This window comes from Ambystoma mexicanum, chromosome 12 (genome assembly GCF_040938575.1).
Source record: "Ambystoma mexicanum isolate Mex_15411 chromosome 12, UKY_AmexF1_1, whole genome shotgun sequence".
In the NCBI taxonomy this organism is placed as follows: domain Eukaryota; kingdom Metazoa; phylum Chordata; class Amphibia; order Caudata; family Ambystomatidae; genus Ambystoma; species Ambystoma mexicanum.
The window spans coordinates 440,200,054-440,221,318 of record NC_090936.1 but is presented as its reverse complement, the minus strand read 5'-3'; the positions used below and the strand labels follow the sequence as shown (position 1 = coordinate 440,221,318).

Genomic DNA, 21,265 nt, shown 5'->3' with positions numbered 1-21,265 from the left:
AAGGGGCAGGTAATTTTGGCCTTGTCAGGGCACTCGTGGCATTTTTTTGGACTTCGTCGTAGTTTTTCGTTATTTCTTTGATGTTTGCTGCTGTGAGCTGAAGCCGCCTTTGGTTCGCTGCCAATTCCAACTTAGGTGTGTAGGTCGACCTCAGCGGAATTATAGATTCCAACGTCATGGTTAAAAGATTGTGGTCGCTTTCTTTCGTTTTGTAGATCTCGAAGGTAGTAGAGCAAGGGATGTGGAGATGTAATCAAGTGTGGCTGTTGAAAAATCACGTTCCCATGTCGGGAAAGCAGGAAGTTGACCCCTCACCATTGCCACGTTATGGAAATTTCTGGCGTCCATCAGGTCTAACCACACGTCTCCTCCTACTTTTGCGGCTGTCGATAGTGCTGAGTGACTAAAATGATCACACTTTGCGTTCAGGTTGCCGCAAATTATGATGCAGTCAATACAGAGTTCGGCAGTGATCTTGTCTAACAGGGTAGTCATTTCTTCACAAAATTCCTTGTTTGTTGATCTTTGCGGATTCCAATAAGTATTGATGATAGCCAGCTTTGACTTTTGGTTTCCCTTGGCACTTGTATTCGGATGGCACCATTCCGTCTGAAGAGCAAGGATTCCATAGGTTTCAGCTATCTTTGCCTTGACGTCGATTCCGGATCCAATTCTGATCGAAGTCAGAAGGCCTGATGATGGTCTTCCTAGGATGCCTTTGGTCACCGGTGATATTTCGGTAGTATATCCATCTAAAATTGTTTTTTCCCCTCAGCCAAGTCTCTTGGAGGCAAATTATGTCAAATGTTGCTAGGTCTTGTGTTTCTGGGTTTAGCAGATGGTCATGGCCTATCGTGTTCCAGGAACACATGGAGATGATTTGGGGAAGATCTTCAGTGATTTGATACGAAGATTTGTCTGAGGGTTGCAGTTCTTTGTTGGGTAGTTGCTAATTTTGAGGATTTGGCTTTAGCACTTTTCTTAACCAAGACCAAGGACCAGATGGAGCCTGTGATTGTAATTGGTTCAGTGGTTCTTTATGGTCCGAGAGAAAGTTTTCCACGGAGATTCTGTCTGACCTGAGACGGGTTTTCTTTCCAACTTTGGCCCCCTTCAGGTCTAAGGTGGTGGGCTCTGCTCGTCCAGGTCCGTGGCGTGTGTTTAGGTCTTTCACGTTGATGTTCTCGTGTTTCTGCATAGTAACTTCGATACTTGGTATTCTGTTGTGCTTGAGGTGGTCGTTTGTAGTTGGAGAATTTGTCTTATGTTGTATTGATCCTACTTGGGAAGCAGATTGAAATAGTTGCATTTCTGACAGACCAAAGCCTAGTTGATTCTGTGCTCGAGCGTGTCTTTAGTTGGCTCATGCTGGGGAATGGTTTTTACGTGTAGATATGCTTTGGCCTTTTTCTGCCTGTGGTAAGGCTCAATTAAGATGAAGTTGGTAGTAGACAAATGAGTCAAACTAGGCACTTTGGCCAGTATTGTAAGAACTGTTTTTCTGTTCAAAACTAAAAAATTCTTTCCTGATACTAGTTGTTCCATTTTAAAGAGGCGGGTTTGACTCGTGGTTTGGACATGTATTGAGGGGTCCTTTGTTGTTTTGTTTACTTCTAGCCTTGACTGGGGTGCTGTTTCAATGCACTCTTTGTTATTGTCCTGCGTCTCGTTATCATACAGTGTCGTTTTGACGACATCTGTAGAGTGCATGTGTCCTGACCGTACCTCAGGAGGTAGTTCTTTTGTCACGTTGGGTACGAATGGTGTAGCTGAGTTCGATGAAGTCAGGGACACTTTTGTGAGGCCCAGTGTAAGTAAGGCAGTAGAGGCGTTTGTTGTTCCTGTTGATGAGGGCTTAGGCAAAGCGAAGCGTGAGTTTGAAGTAACTTTCGGTTCCAAGTGTTGTGTGAGGTTCATCAAGGAGGAGTCTGGGATAGATGAATATGAGTCATCCACCTCGATTGTCGGTTGAATTTCCAGAGGTGCTGCTTCTTTCGACGAGTTCTGTGCCTCGACTTGGAGTGGCATTCTTTTTGGTTGCAGCTGCCCCCCTTGCTTACTCCAGCTGAAGATTTCTGCGACCTTGGGTTCCGGTTTCTTAGAACTAGTTTTTGCTTTAACAATGGGCAGTGTCGTTTTTTACTAAATTCAGCCACACCTCCTTTCAGGTCCTTAGCTGTCTGTTGTCCACCTTCTTTTGATACTTTAGTTACAGGAGTAATTTGGGTTTCCCTGATGGATTGGCCCTTTTTTGCTTTATCCGATTTTTCCTGAACGGTTATGTGTCTGTCTATATTTGTTGGTGGACAGAGTGTCTGTGGAGATCTTAGTCTTAATTGGGCTTCTAAGTGTGCCATTCTTTGCTCCCACTGATGTTCTCGCTCCATGTTTTTTTGGTCGAGAGCCGTAATAAAGCCTTCCAAGAAGATCACTTTTGAGATTGTAGTGGCCGCTATTGCCACCAGGTCTTTCATTGAATCGTTGAGCGATTCATACAGTTTTACAAACGGGGACAAAGCCACCGTGATAGCTGACATCACTGCAAACATATCTGTGGACTGATTTTTTGACTCGTGGTTTAATTTTGGTGGAGGAATCTCACGGGTTTTGTCTTTCCCCGGAGTGGAGGAGTTTCTCTGATGGTTTAAGGGGCGTGTGCATGGAGCGAGTTGGTTTGCGATAGTTCTTTGGGGCGAGTCTTCATTCCTGGCATTTGTTGATAGATTACGTTTATCTAGGTCCAGGACGCTAGGTCCCAACACTCGGTCTTCAGATGTCTCAACGAGCAAGTTGAGAGCTGGTTGTGTGGATCCGATAGATGGGTTTAACTGTAGGTGGTCCTGATTATGCGGGAAGTCTGAAGCCCTTACTGGAGAGAGGCATAAATTGATTAATGGTGAGTTCGGTGAATCGGCCTCCCCCGTTTTCATTTGTTTAGGAGCCGGGGGAATTTCAGCAATTGCGTCCAATAATTCGGCATCCGAGAGCTCGACTTCCCTCTCCAGCTTAGTCTGTCTGGCAAAGAAGTCTTTTAGCACGTTGGCATGTTAAGGGTTTGGAAAGTAGCGTTTTCCCAATCTCGATTTTCTTGGCTGTTGCACGCTGTTTCCTTTGGTAGTAGTTGGAGCTTACTTGAGTCCCGGGCTCACGTGGTTTCTTCTGATAAAGTGCTTTTCTTTTTAGTAAAGCTATAGCAGTTTGTCTTTGTAAGGCGTAAGGCTCTGAGGCCGGCGCGTTCACAGGGGCTGATATTGTGTCCGCTCCCATGGGGAAGGTAGAAGGGGCCACTGTTGAAAGAGGAGTTGGAGAGCCTACCGACCTCTCTATTGTCGGTAAAGTTAACGGTGGGTGTGGTGGTAAAGTGGTAAGCATTTCGATATCGTCTTCTTCACCAAGTGTTTTCGTAGAGCCAGGGTTTGCATGCAATTCGACTTGGATGGCACACGCCACTAAATTGTCTTCCTGGTTTCCAGCTTGTAAAGAGGGCGTGTAGATGTTGCGCTTTTCGAAAGTTTGTCGCAAGGTTGAATCGATTGGAAGTTCAGGAGTCTGTGATTCATCCCGGACCGGGGCGCTAGGGTCAGACCGGCGCCGCCCTCCGGCGTCGTCAGGTGTGATCCCACTTGCCATGGCAAAAGTCACGGCGGAAGGGGGCCGGTCAGGAGATTTTTGTCGAATCGGTAAGCCCAGGCTGCTGGGGTCAAACCGACGGCGCCCTTCGGTGTCGTCAGGTGTGGTCCCGCTTGCCACAGCGAAGGCAAGCCGGTCTACTGAAGATGAGAACTGGTTTCGCGATACAGAGCACGGCGTGTTGCCAGACAGATTTGTCATTGTCGTTTCGCCATTTTCTGTGGAGCCTTCGGGTAAGTTCACATCAGGGTTGGACTGCAAAAGAGTTCCGGTAGTAGCGAGGTGCTGGTCAAAGACTTCGTCCCTCAGTAAGTCCGCTTTGGTTTGCTCTGCGGTTTCTTCCTCTACGTCAGCCTGGGAGCTTGCATCGCGCAGCAGCGGGATGTCTGGCGAGCTTGACCTAGACGGTGAAGAGGAGGAGGAGGAGGTTGAGATAGGTTTAGCCTCCCCCTTACCATTCCTTACATTTGGACGGAATCGTGGGTTTCCTTTATCTTTTTTATTACGTCGGTCAATTCGTTCCAGACGTGTATACTGACTGCGTAGAACACGGCACAGCGGGGTTGTCGGCATTAGTAGTTGGTTAAATAAGTCCAAGTCGGCTGAAGAGGCCATTTCGGCCAAGACGGCCGTGGACTGCCGTAGACTGCTCGCAGCTCTGGCGAGCCAGCTCTGCGTGCCGCTTCGCGCAGGGTCAGGGGTTTTAGCTGCTCCTCCCTTGGAAAAAGACGGCAAGAGTAGAAAGACTGGAAAGGCTGTGCAGAATGTTGTAGACTGCTCGCAACTCTGGCGAGCCAACAGTTAAATGGAACGCTGTCAGAAAAATATGGTTTCCCATGGCCCAATATAATATGTCTTCCACCAGAATACAAAGAGGACGGGAGTGTGTCCCCCACCTTGTTTGTTCACATAAAACATCACGGTGGTATTGTCCATAAATGTTTTTACCACCTTTCCCTAACTGAAGGAAGAAATGACTTTAGAGCATAAAAAATTGCTTTCAGCTCTAAAACAATTATGTGGTCTTTTCTCTCCTGTCTTGACCAAAGACTGTGGGCCTCATCACGAGTTGGGCGGTAACGCCGGCGCTATTAGCGCCAGTGCTAATAGCCCTACCGCCAAACCCCCCGGCACTATTAGCGCCAGATCACGGGTTTGGCGGAACGGTTATTGCCCATTCCCCATTGGGCCCATTCGGCAATTCCTCATTCCCCATTGGGGCCAATGGGGAAAATTCGCACTATTACCGCCGGCGGTAAACGCGCAAAAAAAAAGGTCATGATCTGGCGGACCCTTAAATGCGGTGGAAATAGGGCTACCGCCGCATTTAAGGGTTACCGCCAAACTCGTGATGAGGCCCTGTGTGCTGTCAAATCCTGACAATGAGCACCCGCTCTGCATTCAGAACAGTCTGTCATTACCACAACCCAATGATGAAGGTGGGGGGTGAAAGAGAAATATCAACAGATTTTTCTGATTTGTTGCACCAGACCAGAGACTCCTGAATGTGAATCGGTATCGAAATCTCCATGTTCTGCAGATCCAGTAGTTAGTTCTAGCTCCTGGCGAGGTGCCATTGAGTGGTTCACATCCAAAGTCTTACGTAGGGGACTAGATGGATGCAAGATGCCATCAGACCCAAAAGTCTTTGGCACCAACAGCTCGACAGAACCGGACGAATCATGAAAATTGAGATTACTTATTGTATTGCTAAAAACATTTCCAAAGGGGGCCGGGGGCTTTTCTTAGAGTAGCATCCATTACTTTGCCAATGAACTGAATCCTCTGGGATGGTATTTGATTTGGCCACATTTATCAAAAATCCTACCTCGAAAAGCGTGTTACATGCCAACTGTGCATTCTGCAACACTTTTTCCAGGTATGGGGAGAGATGAACCTTTCTCAACCACAGGTGGGATTCCACTGCACCCAGAACGTTGGTGAAAACTCTGGGAGCCGAGTTTAGCGCGAATATTAGACAAATGTACTGGTAATGCACTTTTCCTAAGGTAAACCTCAGGTATTGACGGTTTAATATGGGTATATGAAAATATGCATCTTGAAGACCTATAGATGTCATCCAGTCATTGTGCTGGAGCGCCATTTCAATCTGAGGACTGTTACCGTATCAAATGTCTCCCTAGAAGGAATTGGTTCAGTTCTGAAATATCAAAAACTGTCCGTATTCTGCCTGTCTTTTTGGGGATTATAAAATACCGGGAGTAGAAACTCAGACCTATTTCTTTTTCTGGAACCAATTCCATCGCCCCCAAAGAAAAAGGTTTCTGAATCTCTGTGAGACGTTCTGAAGATGACCTTTGGCGCTTTGAAGGTGAAGATGGTGGTGTAGCAGGAAGGGCCAGAGAGTAACCCAGACTAATGAAGTTTAATACCCAATCCTCTTGTGTGATGTTCTCCCACTGATGTAGGAATTTCACAATCCTTCCCCCTACAGGGGATGTATGCTCCTTTATGCACATTGGAGCAGATGGTTTGTACATCCCCGGATGAAGTCAAACAGACTTCTTCTGATCCTGTGTCATGGATGAAGAGGGGGTAACCTCTGGCCTTACACCTTTGGCCTGTATCTCATCTTCATTGAGGAATAGTAAGGCTTAGTTGTGGAGAGGAAGTTACTTTCTTACCTGGTAACGTTCTTTCGATGGGATGTTCCTCGGCGTATTCCACATCTTTGACATTGATGACCACAGCTGTGCTGCTTCGGAAATCTTTTTCGCCGTAGGCATCCTGCGTCGATATGCCCCTTCGAGGACCTGCTCCGACGGTCGACGTCACCGGATGTTATATGTAGGACGCAGAACGGCCATAGCCAAAGTTGTAGTTCTTTCCCCCAGAATGTGTGGCACCAATCTTCTGCCAGTATTACTACAGAAAGCCTTGCGGAAACGGAAGCTGCAATCACATAAGAAATTCTGTAGCGGGGCGGGTACGATGTGGAATAAATCGGAGGAACATCCCATCGAAATAACGTTACCAGGTAAGAAAGTAACTTTTTCTTCGAGGTGATTGTGTCCTCCGACGTATTCCACATCTTTGACAGACTCCCAAAGCAGTACCAACGTAAGGAGGTGGGAAAAGAATTTAGAATTTTTTAGAATGCCCAATCAAATTGCAGAATAGAGGACTCCCTTGCCAAAGGCCAAATCTTGCCCATGGATAGAGTCCAGGGAATGTTTCACAAAAGTATGGACAGAGGCCCATGTGGCTGCTTCGCAAATATTGTGAACCGGAATACCCCTCTGTAGTGCCGTGGAGGCAGCCATACCCGTAGTAGAATGAGCCTGTAGGCCTACTGGAGGGTCCTTTCCCGCCAAACGAGAACATTCAGAGATCCTCAAAATGATCCATCTAGACAAGGTCTGCTTGGAAACAGCCTGACCTAAACGCCTTCCAGCGTAACAAATCGTCCACTCTGACCCGCGACATCCTTGAGAGATAGAAACTCAAAGCTCTCCTTGGGTCCAACCTATGGAGCCTCTCCTCTTCCTTACCAGGATGTGGAGGCGGATAGAATGCCGGAAGAATTATCTTCTGGCTCAGATGGAATTCCGACACAACCTTCGGAAGAAGGGAAGGCCGTACCCCAAGGACAACCCTGTCCTTATGGAACACAGTGAAGGGTGGTTTGGTGGAAAGTGCCTGCAACTCACTCACTCTGCGGGCAGAAGTAACCACAACAATACAGTTTTAAAGGATAATAGTCTCAATGGACAAGGATGCAAGGGCTGAAACAGAGCTCCCATTAGGAACTTTAAAACCAAATTCAAATCCCATCCCAGCACCTGGAAAGGCAACGGTGGAAACACATGAGTTATCCCTTTTAGGAACTGAGAAATCAAAGGGATTTTAAAATAAGAACATTCCTCAGACGAGCGCTTAAATATGGACAGAGCCGCCAGGTAACCCTTAATGGTACCTATTTGCAGGCCCTTGTGGGCTAAAGAAAGCAAAAAAGATAAAACCAAAGGAATGGAACATTGGAAAGGATGCACATTCTGTACCCTGCACCAGTCACAAAACTTCTTCCAACGGCAACGGTACAGGGATTTAGTTGCGGGCCTTCTGGCCGAAAGCAACACCTCTATCACGTCTTCAGGGGGGTCCCAATCCTTATATCTCAGCCTTTCAGATACCAATCATGAAGGCTGAGAGACTTGACCCCTGGATGGAGAACTCGACCCCCCTCCCGTGAGAGCAGATCGTCTCAGGAAGACGACGTGGAGGGCAGATGGACATGTCTAGAAGGTCCGGGTACCACGCTCTCCTGCCCATGCCGGAGCAATGAGGATCATCCGGGAACCGAACCTCCGCAACACCTGCGGAATGACGGGGAATGAAGGGAACGTGTACAGCAGTGGGAAGGACCACTCCACTACGAACCCGTCCTCTAAGGGTCCTCTTGGAGGAAATTCCTGCGAGCAGAATCTGTCGCAGTTACGGTTGACACTGGTGGCAAAGAGATCCACTTGTGGGGTTCCCCAAAGGGCAAAGATCTCCAAAGGAACTTCCTGATCCACTTGTGGGGTTCCCCAAAGGGCAAAGATCTCCAAAAGAACTTCCTGAGCTAGCTCCCACTCGTGAGAGACCGTGCTCTGCCTGCTCAGAGCGTCCGCCGCTGCGTTATCGTCTCCGGCCAGATGAAATGGCAAGATCGAAATTTCCTGCTGGATGGCCCAGAACCAGAGCTGCATCGCCTCTTTGCAAAGTGGGAGTGACCCTGCCCCCCCTTTTTGTTGAGGTAGTACATGGCCACTGTATTGTCTGTCATAATCAGGACATTCTTCCCCCGCACAGACGGCAGAAAAGCCTTCAGGGCTAGCCTGACAGCCCTCAGCTCTAACAGATTGATGTGGAGTCTGGACTCCGACGGAGACCAACGACCGCTGGCTGTCACCTCGTTGGCATGAGCTCCCCAACCCGTGAGGGATGCGTCCGTCACGATCGTCACCTCTGGCCATGGTTGCCAAAACAGAGCCCCTTTGAACAGATTTCCTTTGACGGCCCACCACAGAAGGTCCTGGGCGACTGAGGGCGGAATCTGAACAGGGTCCGACATCCTGCCGGAGAACTGCGACCACTGCATCTTGAGTGTCCACTGCAGAGATCCCATCCGCAGCCTGGCCTCTGGCACCAGTAAAATGCAGGATGCCATGAGGCCGAGCAACCTCAAGGTCTCGAACGCCAGGAGACTCTGGGCACGTTGAAATTTGTCCACCATCTGCAGAATGTGGTGAGCCCTCACCTGGGGAGGCGAACACTGCCCCAGTGATGTGTCTAGCACAGCCCTGATGTGCTGGAACCGCTGGGTAGGTGTCACATGAGACTTCTTTAAGTTGAGGGAGAAGCCCAGCTTGTGAAGGGAGCAGCAAGTGACGTACAGATGATCCAGGACTTGCTCAGGAGAGCGCGCCCGGATCAACCAATCGTCCAGGCAGGGGCACACATGAATCCCCCCTTTCCTGAGATGCGCTGCCACCACCGCCATCAGCTTGGTGAAGACCCTCGGGGCGGAGGTCAATCCGAACGGCAGGACCCGAAACTGAAAATGCGAGTCGCCAACCGCGAACCTCAGGTACTTCCTTTACTTGGGATGAATTGGCACATGAAAGTAAGCATCCTTGAGGTCGAGAGACACCAACCAATCCTGAAGTTGAAGGGCTTGGAGGACTTGAGAAAGAGTAACCATGTTGAACTTGTCCTTCCTGAGGAGCTTGTTCAAACCACGTAAGTCCATGATGTGTCTCAATCCTCTGTCTTTTTCTGGGATCAAAAAATATGGGGAATACCATCCCTTGTTCCTCTCCGCTACAGGTACCAGTTCTATGGCACCTTTCTCTAGCGGGGATAGGATTTCCTGCGCAAGGAGCGGATCTGGACGCTTCAAAGAGAGCTTCCCCGGTGGATTGTCGTGAGGCCTCTGCCGGAAAGGAAGACAGTAGCCGTGGGCTATGATCTCCAGAACCCACACATCTGAAGTATTGGCACGCCATTCTACAAGTTGCAGCGCTAGCCTTGCCCCAACCAGCGAACCATGGGACATGGCCTCATGACTGAGAGGAAGCAGCTGCGGCAGTGCCAGAGGGCAAGGAGGCAACTGCCCGAGTGGCTTTGGCACCTCGAGTACCCTGCTTTCCACCTCTGGTACTCCTAGGGTGGCCCCTTTGACTGGCAGCTCCCCTCAATCTACCAAAGGAAGAGTAGTATCGAAAGGAGCCTCACCTCTAGGCCGAAAAGGCGGAGGTTGACGCATTGCAGCGCTCAAGGACTTCGATGCAGCTTTGGAGGTCTGCAACCTCTCAAGGCTCTCGTCAGCCTTGCTGCCAAAAAGATGGACACCATCAAAGGGCATGTTGAGAAGCCGGGACTGTACATCAGGAGCAAACCCCGACTTCTGCAACCACGCAAATCTGCGCATCACGGTGCTCGCCGCCATGGACCGGCTGACACAGTCTGCCACGTCCATACCCGACTGAACTGGTTCACACATGGCCTCCTTGCCATCCTGAGCGAGAGCAAGAAAAACCATGCCGTTCCTCCCCTTCGGGAATATGTTCAGCCGCCAACAACACACAATTCCACAGAGTGTGCTTGAACTTTGCAAGGGAGTTGCAAGGGAAACAGAGTTGGCTGCCTTTAAAGCCATACCCCCAGAAGAAAATACCTTTTCGCCCAACCATCAAAGCGTTTGTCATCCCTATCAGGAGGGATTGTAGGGTACGTAGCCTGCTTTGCTGGGGTCGTAGCCACCTGCACCACCAAACTCTCCGGAGTAGAGTGCGTAGACAAGTAGCAGGGGTCACCACTGGCTGGGCAGTATTTTTTCGGCAACAACTTATTTACTGCCAGGAGACTCTCCGGAGCAGTCCAAGCCGCCGCCACCCTTCTTTGTAAGGCCATATGAAATGGCAACTACAGGTCAGTGGGTGGACCTTGGTCCAAGATATCCGTCAGGTCATCCTGCAGAAAATCCACAGGTGGAGCAGACCACCCCAGATACTCAGTCACCCTCGACTCGACATGAGGCGCCTGTATGAGGAGTCAGCATGTGTGCCAGGCCTGCCAAACCCAACTTCCGGGAGGTATCAAGACCACTTGCCTCATGTAAAGATTGACAAAGGTCTTCCAATTGGCTATGACCATACAACAGGTCATCAGGAACCTCAGGAGGTACAACCCCCCCTCTTCATCAGACCTTTCCTCTACCTCTGAAATGTACTCCAAGGGTTGGAGCAAGTCCACCCTGGGAGGAGAAACAGAGAATGGGTCAAATATAGGCCACACAGACTTGCTGAGTGCCTTTCCCAGAGCTTCCACAGCTATCCTGGCACCTCCGGCAAATTTTCCTCAAAAGGCATCGAGGGCGCCAATGGGAGTGGCATCGACGTCGACCGAGGCGCCGACGACTTCGGCAACGGCTTTGAGGCCGGAGCCCCGAGCGTGTCCTTCGACGGCCTCGGTGCCCATAGCATCGACGACTTTCTCGGAGACGGAGCCTCGAGCAAGTGCCTTGACGGACATGGCGCAGACGGCGTTGATGCCTTCTTCGAAGGCCTCACAGGCTCCAACGGCCTCGATGGCGTCGAGGACCGGGACCTGGAGCGGACACGGTGGCGATCATCCTTGTCCGATCGGGACCTCGGCGGTTCCCGATGACCGCGCCGACCGTCCGAGCCCCAAGGCGTGCGAGCGGTGGCTCTTCTTGGAACTGCAGTCCTGACACTTTTTGAAGCCAGACTTCGGGGTAGCAGAAGACGAAGACATCTTTCTCGTAACAACAATAGCAGAACCAATTCAACAAAAGAGAACCAAGGCACGCCAGGATTTCGAAGCGAACGCGTTCGCGGAAAAAACGGGTGCGTCCTACATATAACATCCGGTGACGTCGACCATCGGAGGAGGTCCTCGAAGGGGCGTATCAAAGTCATCGACGCAGGATGCCTACACCGAAAAAGTTCTCCAAAGCAGCACAGCTGTGGTAATCAATGTCAGATGTGGAATACTTTGGTGGACACAATCCCCTCGAAGATTGCCTTACGATCCGCTGTTGTATGTGAATTGAAGGATCTAAAGTTCTAAGGGTATGTTTGTCTTACTGAGATGGATGTCAAAGACTTTGCTGCAGTCACACTTGCCTTGCAATTCTGTAGTACTTTGTCTGTTGACGGATAAGAAAGTTTTCAGTCAAATGGTAAATCTATCACTTTGTCTTATATGTCCAGGTGTAATGATGTAGCCAACAAATATGCATGTCTACGCATGCAAACTGTCCCTATCATAGCCCTTGTTGAAGTATCAGTCAGGTCTTTTATGACTCAAAGCTGTTGTATATCTAATGGGAGAAACTCTGCAAAACAATCTACATTTTCCCAATTTAGAATATTAAAACCTGACCGTACCGTGGCCGCATTGACCTATCTCAGATGTAGGGAAGCATTGGCATAGGATTTTTTCCCCCTCGTGTCTCCCAGGCTTTGGCATTCTTGTTCAACACAGTTGAAGAGGATGGTGCAGGCCCTTTACTTTTTTACCCTAGGGCAGAGGACATCATTGAAGACTGAGCTGGTACATTCCCCATTAATACAAAGGCTTCCTTTTTTTTTAACCTTGTATTTGGCATCCAGTGCTTTGAAAAGATGCAAATCTGAATGGGGTTTTTCTCAATGATTTAATGCTTGTTCCAGCACTGACATTTCCATAGGTAACAAGGAATTTGTCTGCTGAGAAGATAGTTTTCGGAACACGCCCACAGTTTCCGGTTTGTCATTTGGCACAATCTCCAAAGCCTGCATGGCCTTTGTCAAAATATTGTGAGACTAGTGGAAAGCCAGTGTGCACAGGCTAATGTGCGTAAAGGAAGACATTTCAGAGTGTAAATATATTAAGTGGTGTATTTTAATGTAATTTATGTTCATAGAAAAACATTTTTGTAAAGGATCTTGCTCCGTTTAGGTAGAGGAGTAGTAACAACAAATACAATCTCACAGAATCAGTTGAAAGTACAACACAGTACATACGGCAATTGTTGTATCTGCTCCAATTGTCTTGGATTCCACTTATGGGTTTTGGACTCCAATATATAATGCTGAGTGATGTCAGTGTAATACAATTCACATGCAGAATGATTCGAAGTAGACATTAGATCATAAAACAAAGTAAATTAAAGTTGAAAACGTACATGACGAATATTATTGATATATTTAATACATATCATGAAATACTACAATTAATTATTACATACTACATAAGTATATTGGAAAAAAAGTTATTTATTGTGTTAGAGAAATAGTGTTTAATTAAATGAATTTCTGTTTTTTTTAATATATATATTTTCTTAGTGTATGCAACTTGAAGTATGCTGTTAAAGTGGTATCCCTATCTTGGGCCTTTTCTACAGCTAATTACATGTTATCATTGTTGAAAAACAGATTTTGTTTGCCTAGAAGATGAACTTGAAGTCTCATTGTATGCGTAAGGCAACAACTCCCTCTAGCGGTGATAATAGGTGAAGCGGGCAGGACGTCTTTGGTCAAACATACATCTGGCGCTTTATTATATACTAAGATAATTTTGAAGGCTAAACGGTTATGCCCCCCTGGAAAGTATGGGATCGGTGGAGGCACCATTAAATCGTGCCATCGCGTTCCCGTCGTTTCTCTGTGAAAATCCTAGTTGATTTCCAACAAGGCTGCATCCCGGCTTAGCTAGCCACAGGTTCGGCGTCTTGGTGCGTTGCATCTTGGAATTCTCCGTGCTCCAACGCTAGTTGCTCCTAGTCTGTCACCCGGCACTCTGCCCGTGTTCCTGAGAGTTCTGACAGATACTGCCCTGCCATTTTTTTGCGGAGTATCAGCTGCCGCAACCTTCTTTTGTTTCCTATTTCGTTCTCCGGTGGAGCCCTGGCAGCTGCAACCTTTCTTTTCTATGCGTTGCTCTTGTCACCGCGACTTTCTTATTCAACCTTTATACCCTCACTCTCTCTCTCTGCACTCTGTACGGCTCTTTTCCGACACTCGGGAGGATAACTTCACCCCCTGTTCTCGCTACCCATAACTCTCTCTGGGATTCTGTTTTTTGTTACTTCTGTACATTCATTCTGTCTCCGGTGCCTCTTGTCCAGCATAGCAGTCTTCCGTGTCCTCTATTTCCCCATGGAGCATCTCTGCCTTCAGCACAGTCTGCCACAGTCCTTCTGGAAAGTAGCCATGCCACAGCTCTTTCAAAGGGAATCTTTCTCATCTATCCTTCCTAGTTTCCACTGTATCACAGCAAATAGTCTGGATTTACTCTTCCATCTTTGACTGGACTCACAGGGTTTTTCAGCCAGGAGGCTTTTCCCTGTTGCTGGGGCTAGCTCCCGGGGAGACCACGCTGTTGGGGTTCTTCCTACCGACAGCGTGGCATCCCGAGGAGAGAGACCTTTCTTACGCCAGAAGAAGGACAAGAAGGGAAAAGATACGCTTAAGACCCACCGGAAAAAGAAGAAAGATCCTGAAGAAAGCTCCACTGAAGACCCAGGTGAGGAGGAAGAGAGGGAGGTTTCTTCAGAATCTGACAGAAACCGATGAATGTTCGCCATCTGTGTCTGTGTCTTTCGACACTTTCTGCTTCTAGTTTTCTCTTCATCAACAATAATCAGTGTTTGTGTAGATGATGGTGGTGGTGAGTATATAGACCCCTCTTTTTGAGGAACTTCAGGAGATACCATTTTACCTGTAATGCTTTGCACTAATACCCCTAGGAAGGCTTCAGACTGCATGGTCTCCAGTACCGCAGCTGTGATGACTTTTGAAATGTGTTATGCTCCCTCGTGAAAATGTGGTCCAACTGTGTACTATGCAACAAGATAAATGTAATGAAAAGGGTAGGAGGTGGATTAAGTTTCTGAGATCGTGGGATCTGGTAAGGTTAAATGGACGGACTAAGGACGATATCCCAGGCACGTATATGTGGACTGGGAATAATTGTCAGTCGCCAATCGATTATTGTTTCGGGAATAATCAGTGTCTTGTGGCTGTTGAGAAACTTGAGGTAATCACCAACTATAATAGCGACCACAATATATTGGAATTAGATCTTAGTTTATATTCCCCCTATACTAAGATCCAGGGAGGGGCAGGAATGTCGTCCAACCATGGAGATAACCACATGTATTGAGCCCCTAGACAAATACCCAGGGTTGGTAAGTACATTGCAGTCCTGCCTAGTGAGACTTTTCAGCGTCTGACCCAGCTAGGTTCTATTGATATAGAGGCATGGATAAGGTCTGTGGCAGAGAAAACAGACATCTGCGCCAGAGCCCTACTCGCCAATTGCGATAAACCAACTAATACATTTAATATTGTCATAAGAGATACAAAACGCGTTAAGCGGTGTAAACTCAGGATGGTACACTGTATCGAGACCTCCAAAATTGAGAGGTCGTTCAGGGTGGCATAGATTAAAAGGGATTATAAATGTTGGCTATGGGGTTGTAAACACTCCCTACAGAATGCACATTGGTAACATATGATTCCCGTCCTCCGGGGGGGGGGGGGTAACTTCAAGAAAATATGGGCAGAACTAGCAAAGGCTAGAGCTGACTCTAGTACTAGGATGTTAAATCCTATCCTATACAAGAATATAGGTGGACAGAGTACCTAAAGGAAAGAGGACATCTGGTAGTAGATGCCCCTTCGCCTGGCTATTTGCTAAAGGGCTGGCATTTGGATATTGAGACAAAAGACATTGAAAAACTAATACTGAGACTCTAGGACTCTAGAGCTCCACTGCCTAATGGCTTGGCTAATGCGGTGCTAAAGCAAAACCCAGGCAGATGGGCTACAGTACTTAAGATGCTGTTTGAGGAAGTGTGCAGTGAGCAAACTATGCCTACCTTGTGGCAGCATTGGGTATTGGTGCCTGTGTACAAGAAAGGAGACCAGGAATTACCCGATAATTTTAGACTTCTTTCCCTCCTGGATGTTACAGGAAAAATGTTCTCCATGTTTACAATTGAGGCTCTGCAGAATTGGACGGCAAGCACTCAGGTATTGATTTTTACCCAAACTGGGTTTAGGCCAGGGTTTAACACGATACATAACCTGAGGATTTTAGATGTGATGTTTCGTGAAGCTTCTGCAAACGGGGAAACTGCGCTGTATATTACTTTTGTAGACTTCCGTGCGGCCTTTGATGGTGTAAACCGAGGGAAACTGTGGGCCAAAATGGAAAAATGGGGGTGCCCGGAGTGGTTGGTGAATAGCCTCAGGGATTTGCATTTAAACACTCAAGCAGGAGTTCGAGTGGACGATCAGGGTACTATGACGCAATTGGTGGTGATACACAGGGGAGTAAAACAGGGGTGTCCGCTAACCCCATTTTTGTATAATTTGTACATGGCCGATTTTGCGACATGCTTCAGGCCGGGAGTTGGTTGTTTCCAGAGGGTCTGCAACTGTCCTATCCCGTGTATGCTGTACGTGGATGATTTGGTCATGTTTAATCATATGCTAACCATTCGCGTGCCATGTTCGAAACCCTAGCTGGGTATGCAAAGGATAATGACCTCACAATCAATTTGGGGAAGACCAAGGTAATGATCATTTCACTTAAAGGTATTAAGCATGCTAGCTTCGCCACCAGCCTGGGGACCATTGATTACGTAAACACTTATCCTTATTTGGGGCTCGAGGTGAGCGCCAATAGGGTTTATAAGGGAATTAAAGAGGCAAAGGGCATAAAGGCCCATCGATTGACTGCCTTAGTGGGAGCTTTTTCTATTAAGACTGTTGGTTACACCTTGTCCTGTATAAACAGTGTTGTTGCACAGTGGTATTGTATGGGTTGGAGGCTCTTTGCATGGGTGACTATACGTGGTTAGACTGCCTATAGGGCTACTTTTGGAAACGTCTGTTAAAATTTAGCCCTTCTACCCAGATGGAGTATCTCCATTTGGAACTGAGATTGGTCTCCCTGAATGGACAACTGTTGATATGCATATAAAAGTTCATTCCTACCCGCAGTGTCAACTACTCGCTAAGATAAGTGAGATGGATGGTTCATTGAACCGGCAAAGTGAAATAGAATACATTAATTTAATGTCCAGAATTTGAGTGGATGGGTTGGTACCCTGACTTTAATAGAGGGACGAGGACACTCATCCTGAATCAATTGTTTATAAATAGAAAAGGAAATGGGATTGGACCAACTATTACACACACTTATTGACACTTACTGTGAAACATGAAACCAGAATGCAGAAGGTAATGAGGAAGGCACATTGTTAACGGATAGACCAAAGGCAGAATTTCACTTGCAAATGCCACACATCCAAATGCTGTGTACAGTGAAAATTAAGAGTACAACACGGGCCTTGCATGTGAAATTCAAAGCCATGAAAGTCCCTTTCATTACATGTGACTGAGGGGAGAAGGCGGTGTCTCCATGACCCACCTACCTTTATCGACGTTCGTCACCAACCCACTACAACAACATCCCTAGTGTTCCTATCTGTTTCCTTAAAACCAATAGGGTAGAGAAAGTACTGGGATGTGGAAGAGTGTGGGCTCCCCAAGGACCTATATCCCTTATGTACTGAGATGAGGAAGAGACCAGCTGACACACAGAGTCCTACAGTACTAAGACAAGGAAGACGCGCGGAAACATAAAGAGCTCCTCTATAAACCATACTGAGTTGTCCAGTCTTTACAGACTTCCTAATGGCCAAGACACAACTAAAATAGAAGAGGGAAATTCAAACACAAAGGTCCTTCCTTGAAAGAAATGGGAGTTGCGGAGCCCAAGACCAGGAGCTGAACGAAGCAGTTAAGAATGGGACACTTACCCATCTGCAGAGATATTCCAGAGAGCTCAGCTGTGGCCGGGCCATGTCACAAAGCAGGAGGATGAAGCGCCAGCTGCTCGAGAGAGCTGGAGCGCGTGGTCTGCCTGGGACGTGACCCCCGAAAGCTAGAAACTACTGCAGAGCTGCCGCAGACCTCGGACGTAGGAGGGAGTATCCAAACAGGTTGAGAAACCCAGAAGCAGCTGTGGGAGACTGGTGAGCAACCAGAGGAGGGTTGGGAGACCGGGAGGCTATCTGGGAACCACGAGGGACCATAGAGCACTGCAGTGGGGCATGGGTCTGGCACCCACATCCGAAAAGGAGTGGCATCCAGAGTCATTTTTGTGGTATTCCCTGGTATACTGGGAGACCAAGGCTGTCTAGACCATGAGCGCGGGAAACTAAAACAATACCAAAGGGATCTGGGAACTGAGAGAAAGCAACCAAAGAGGTCAAGGACCAGACAGAAAGAAACCAATACCAAAGGGGTCTGGGACCCGACAGAAAAGAATACCTAGCCGAATAGTGAACCGAATAAAATTAAAGAGAATCAAGAAGAGCTACGAAGGGATTGGGATACACACCAAATAACGTACTGCCTCCAAAACCACTGTCATAGACACAGTACCTGGCAGGTGAGTGAACCGCAGGACTGTGAACACAGAAAGCATTGTAAGAAAAGCCAGGGGAAGGGAGACATAACCCCTGGTGTTTGTGAACATCGAGAAAGGGGCCAAGAAGAGGGAGTCATTCTCTTGGCATCGTGAAGAGTCTGATAAAGATTGGGAAAAGAAAGACTTGTCCTGGCACTGGGAAAACAACTGAGAAAACGGAGAAAGGTCAGGGGAAGGGAGTCATCCCCCTAATACTGTGAAGATACAAGACTTTTTGGTCTCTGTGCCTTACTGGAACGTCACTCCAAGGAACCTTTTTGATTTGTATCCTTTGAAAAGAACATTTCATTTGCATGACCTAGACATGAACTATCAGCTATCATCCAAGAGAAGGAATCCATACTTCTGAGCCATGAAGACCACCCCTTTTCCTTATTTGAGTTTATAGTGTAAGGGTTGGAAAGAAGTTTTTCGACACAGGACGGTGAACTCTTTGCTTCAGACTGGCATCCTGACAGATTAGTTGAAGCAGGGAAATCCCTCTTGGAACTAGGTCCAGACCGGGTTTTCTGTTTTATTTTCTCATCAATAAAGGTCTATAGCCAAAGGCATTCCAACTGTGGGTTGGTCTCTTACTTGCATACCCTTACGGGACAGTGAAAGTCTGACAGTGTTAAAATGTTGGCCTCATCCACCAAGGCACCTATTCCTTCGAGATGAGGCAAGGAGGCTTGACCAAACGAGCATGGAGCTCACTCACCTGCCATGCCTAAGTGATGGCAACCAGGAAAAATGTCTAAGGGCGTGCATACTCAAAAGGTATAATGAAACACTCAAACTAAGCCACTGTTAAAACAACTTGAGAAAAAGGTTCAAAACATAGGTGGAAACGGTTTAGTTAATCTCTCAAAAACCTCTGAACATTTGGGATGGTAAATAAAATGTGCCTAGTTCACGAGCCTACTTAGAGAATAGGAGCCAAGTACCCATTAACAGTGTCAATTTCAAGAGCCAAGAAAAAGAGAATATCAAGAACAGAAGAGGTCGGGCAAGTCAAGGGAGCCAGGCCCTTCCCAACAGCACCAGCCACAGAACTTACAGCATCCACAGCCGTAGGTTAACTTGGTAGCTGGCCTCCTGTACTAAAGGATGACACCCAGAACCCCAGACAGATCCCACTCCTATCCCAGCCTCTCAGCAGTCAAGCATTAAGGCCAAGACACTGCCCCTGCTCAGGCTTGAGTGGAAGACCTTGCCTACTGGACAAATGTGAACATCCACTCTCTTGGTATGTGACAAGGTTGACAGATGGATATATTCAGATATCGAGCAGGAAGACAGGAATCTGGGGGGAGAGGAGGGGCACAAAAAAGATTGAAATTCCAATCAATACCTCCCCCGGATTTCACAGTGGCATAATGTTTCCTGGACCAGAACAACTCACACTTCTGTTTGATACGGGTGTTGGGGGCGAGGGGGTTGTCCACCCAAAAGGTCCCCAAGAGGCAACAATCTCATACAGGGCCTGGATAGTTCCCAACCATGGGAGACCAACAAACATCTGCACAGGACATCTGCAACAACCTTCACACTCCCGGGCAGAGAGGCTGCCGAAAGAGATACTTCTTTCCCCAGACCCTAGAGCCACAGCCATATTTCCTCCCTGAACACACACAGCAACCCCAGATCAACCTTTGATGAGGTTAATGCATGACCATAGTGTTGTCCATCAGAATCTAAACACACCTATCAGACAAGTAGGAAAGAAAAGCCACAAGTCCCCAGGCTGATGGCGTGCAGATCCAGCAGTTTTATAGTCTCTCACACCTCCACAGAGGAATCACCTGCTGCTCACTGTAAGATTGTCCAGGTGGGCAACCCATCCCCTCAAAGAGACATCAGGGTCCACTGCTGACTGTAGCCAAGATTACCAAAAGGCACCTCACCACCCATTAGCAAGTTCTCTTTGATGGCCCACCACAGGGGTCCCTATTACAAATTATTAGAGACCGGCAAAGGATCTGACATGTTGCCTCTTAATGGAGATCATTGACAGCGTGGCAGCCAGCGGAACCACCTCTGGCTACAGATGTGCACATGAGGTCATAAGACCCAAGACAGAGAAAGGGACTGGAACACCTGTACCATCTGGAGAATGTTGACAACTCAGTTGTCAGACAGAAAGGCCCAACTCGAGTGAGTGTCAGGAACCTACGCCCCAACCCCCCCAAAATGACCCGAGTGTCTGGGACGGTAAGATCATTAGGCCAACCTCACCCCCTTTCTTTCTGGGTCAGGGGGAGAATAGGGAGCAAACAGATTTGATGAGAGGCAGCAAAGGTGGCGGTACCTTAAGGGAAATTCTAGATTTTGGTGATTTCCATTAGCAATATTGTGGGAATTGAAGTAACGAAAGAGAAATTAGGTTGCGTTGCAAAATGTTTGCATATTGCAAAAAGCAAGGGTGAGAGGAAGAGGGAGAAGTAGGAAAGACAGAGGAGAGTAATACAGTGAGGCCTTGCGGGCAAGCATCTTGCAAATATTGGTAGGCACTGGGTGAGAGTCTGGTGGACAAGGGGGGAGCGAGCGGAGGTGTTTGGAGGTTGATTTCCCCTTTATGGCATGGGTAAAAGTTGTGACCCATAGCCATTTTCAAACAATTTTTCTGCTTACCAAGGGCTTTAAGAGTTGGATTCCAGACACATCCTTAAGGTATCCTAAATTTTGCATTTAAGGAGTGGGTAGCCTCAATGGGATTACAGGTCTTTTTCTGCTGTCCCTTTGTAATTATGCATTCGGAAAGCATCTACGGAGGCCACAAAAAGAAAAGGTTACTTACCTGTGTCAGTATTTGTGATATCATTGACAGATTTACATTTGCTGCATAATCCAGAAATCTAGTTATTGAGTGCGAATGTTGCATTTTGTTTTCCTCAATAATTATGGTCTTTGACAATGGGCATGTCAGAAATGACACTCAATGTTACCCAAAGCCTCCATGTCAAAGCAGTTTTCATATTTGGGTCAGAAATCTCACAAAATATTTACCCAAATAAGCAGCAATGAAAGCACTTTAAGGTATTAAGAACAGATTAAAAAACATGATTTAACCACCGTAATGATGACATTAAGGAATTTAGAAGGAATGCCTCACAAAATGATTCATCAGTTGGAAACC

General features: G+C 47.4%; 1 protein-coding gene across 5 annotated transcripts in view; it reads right to left on the bottom strand.

The window, feature by feature from the left end:
• Window positions 1–21,265, bottom strand: part of ADIPOR2 (adiponectin receptor 2) — a 421,991-nt gene that overhangs the window by 23,403 nt on the left and 377,323 nt on the right. The gene's annotated exons all lie outside the window — the stretch shown is intronic.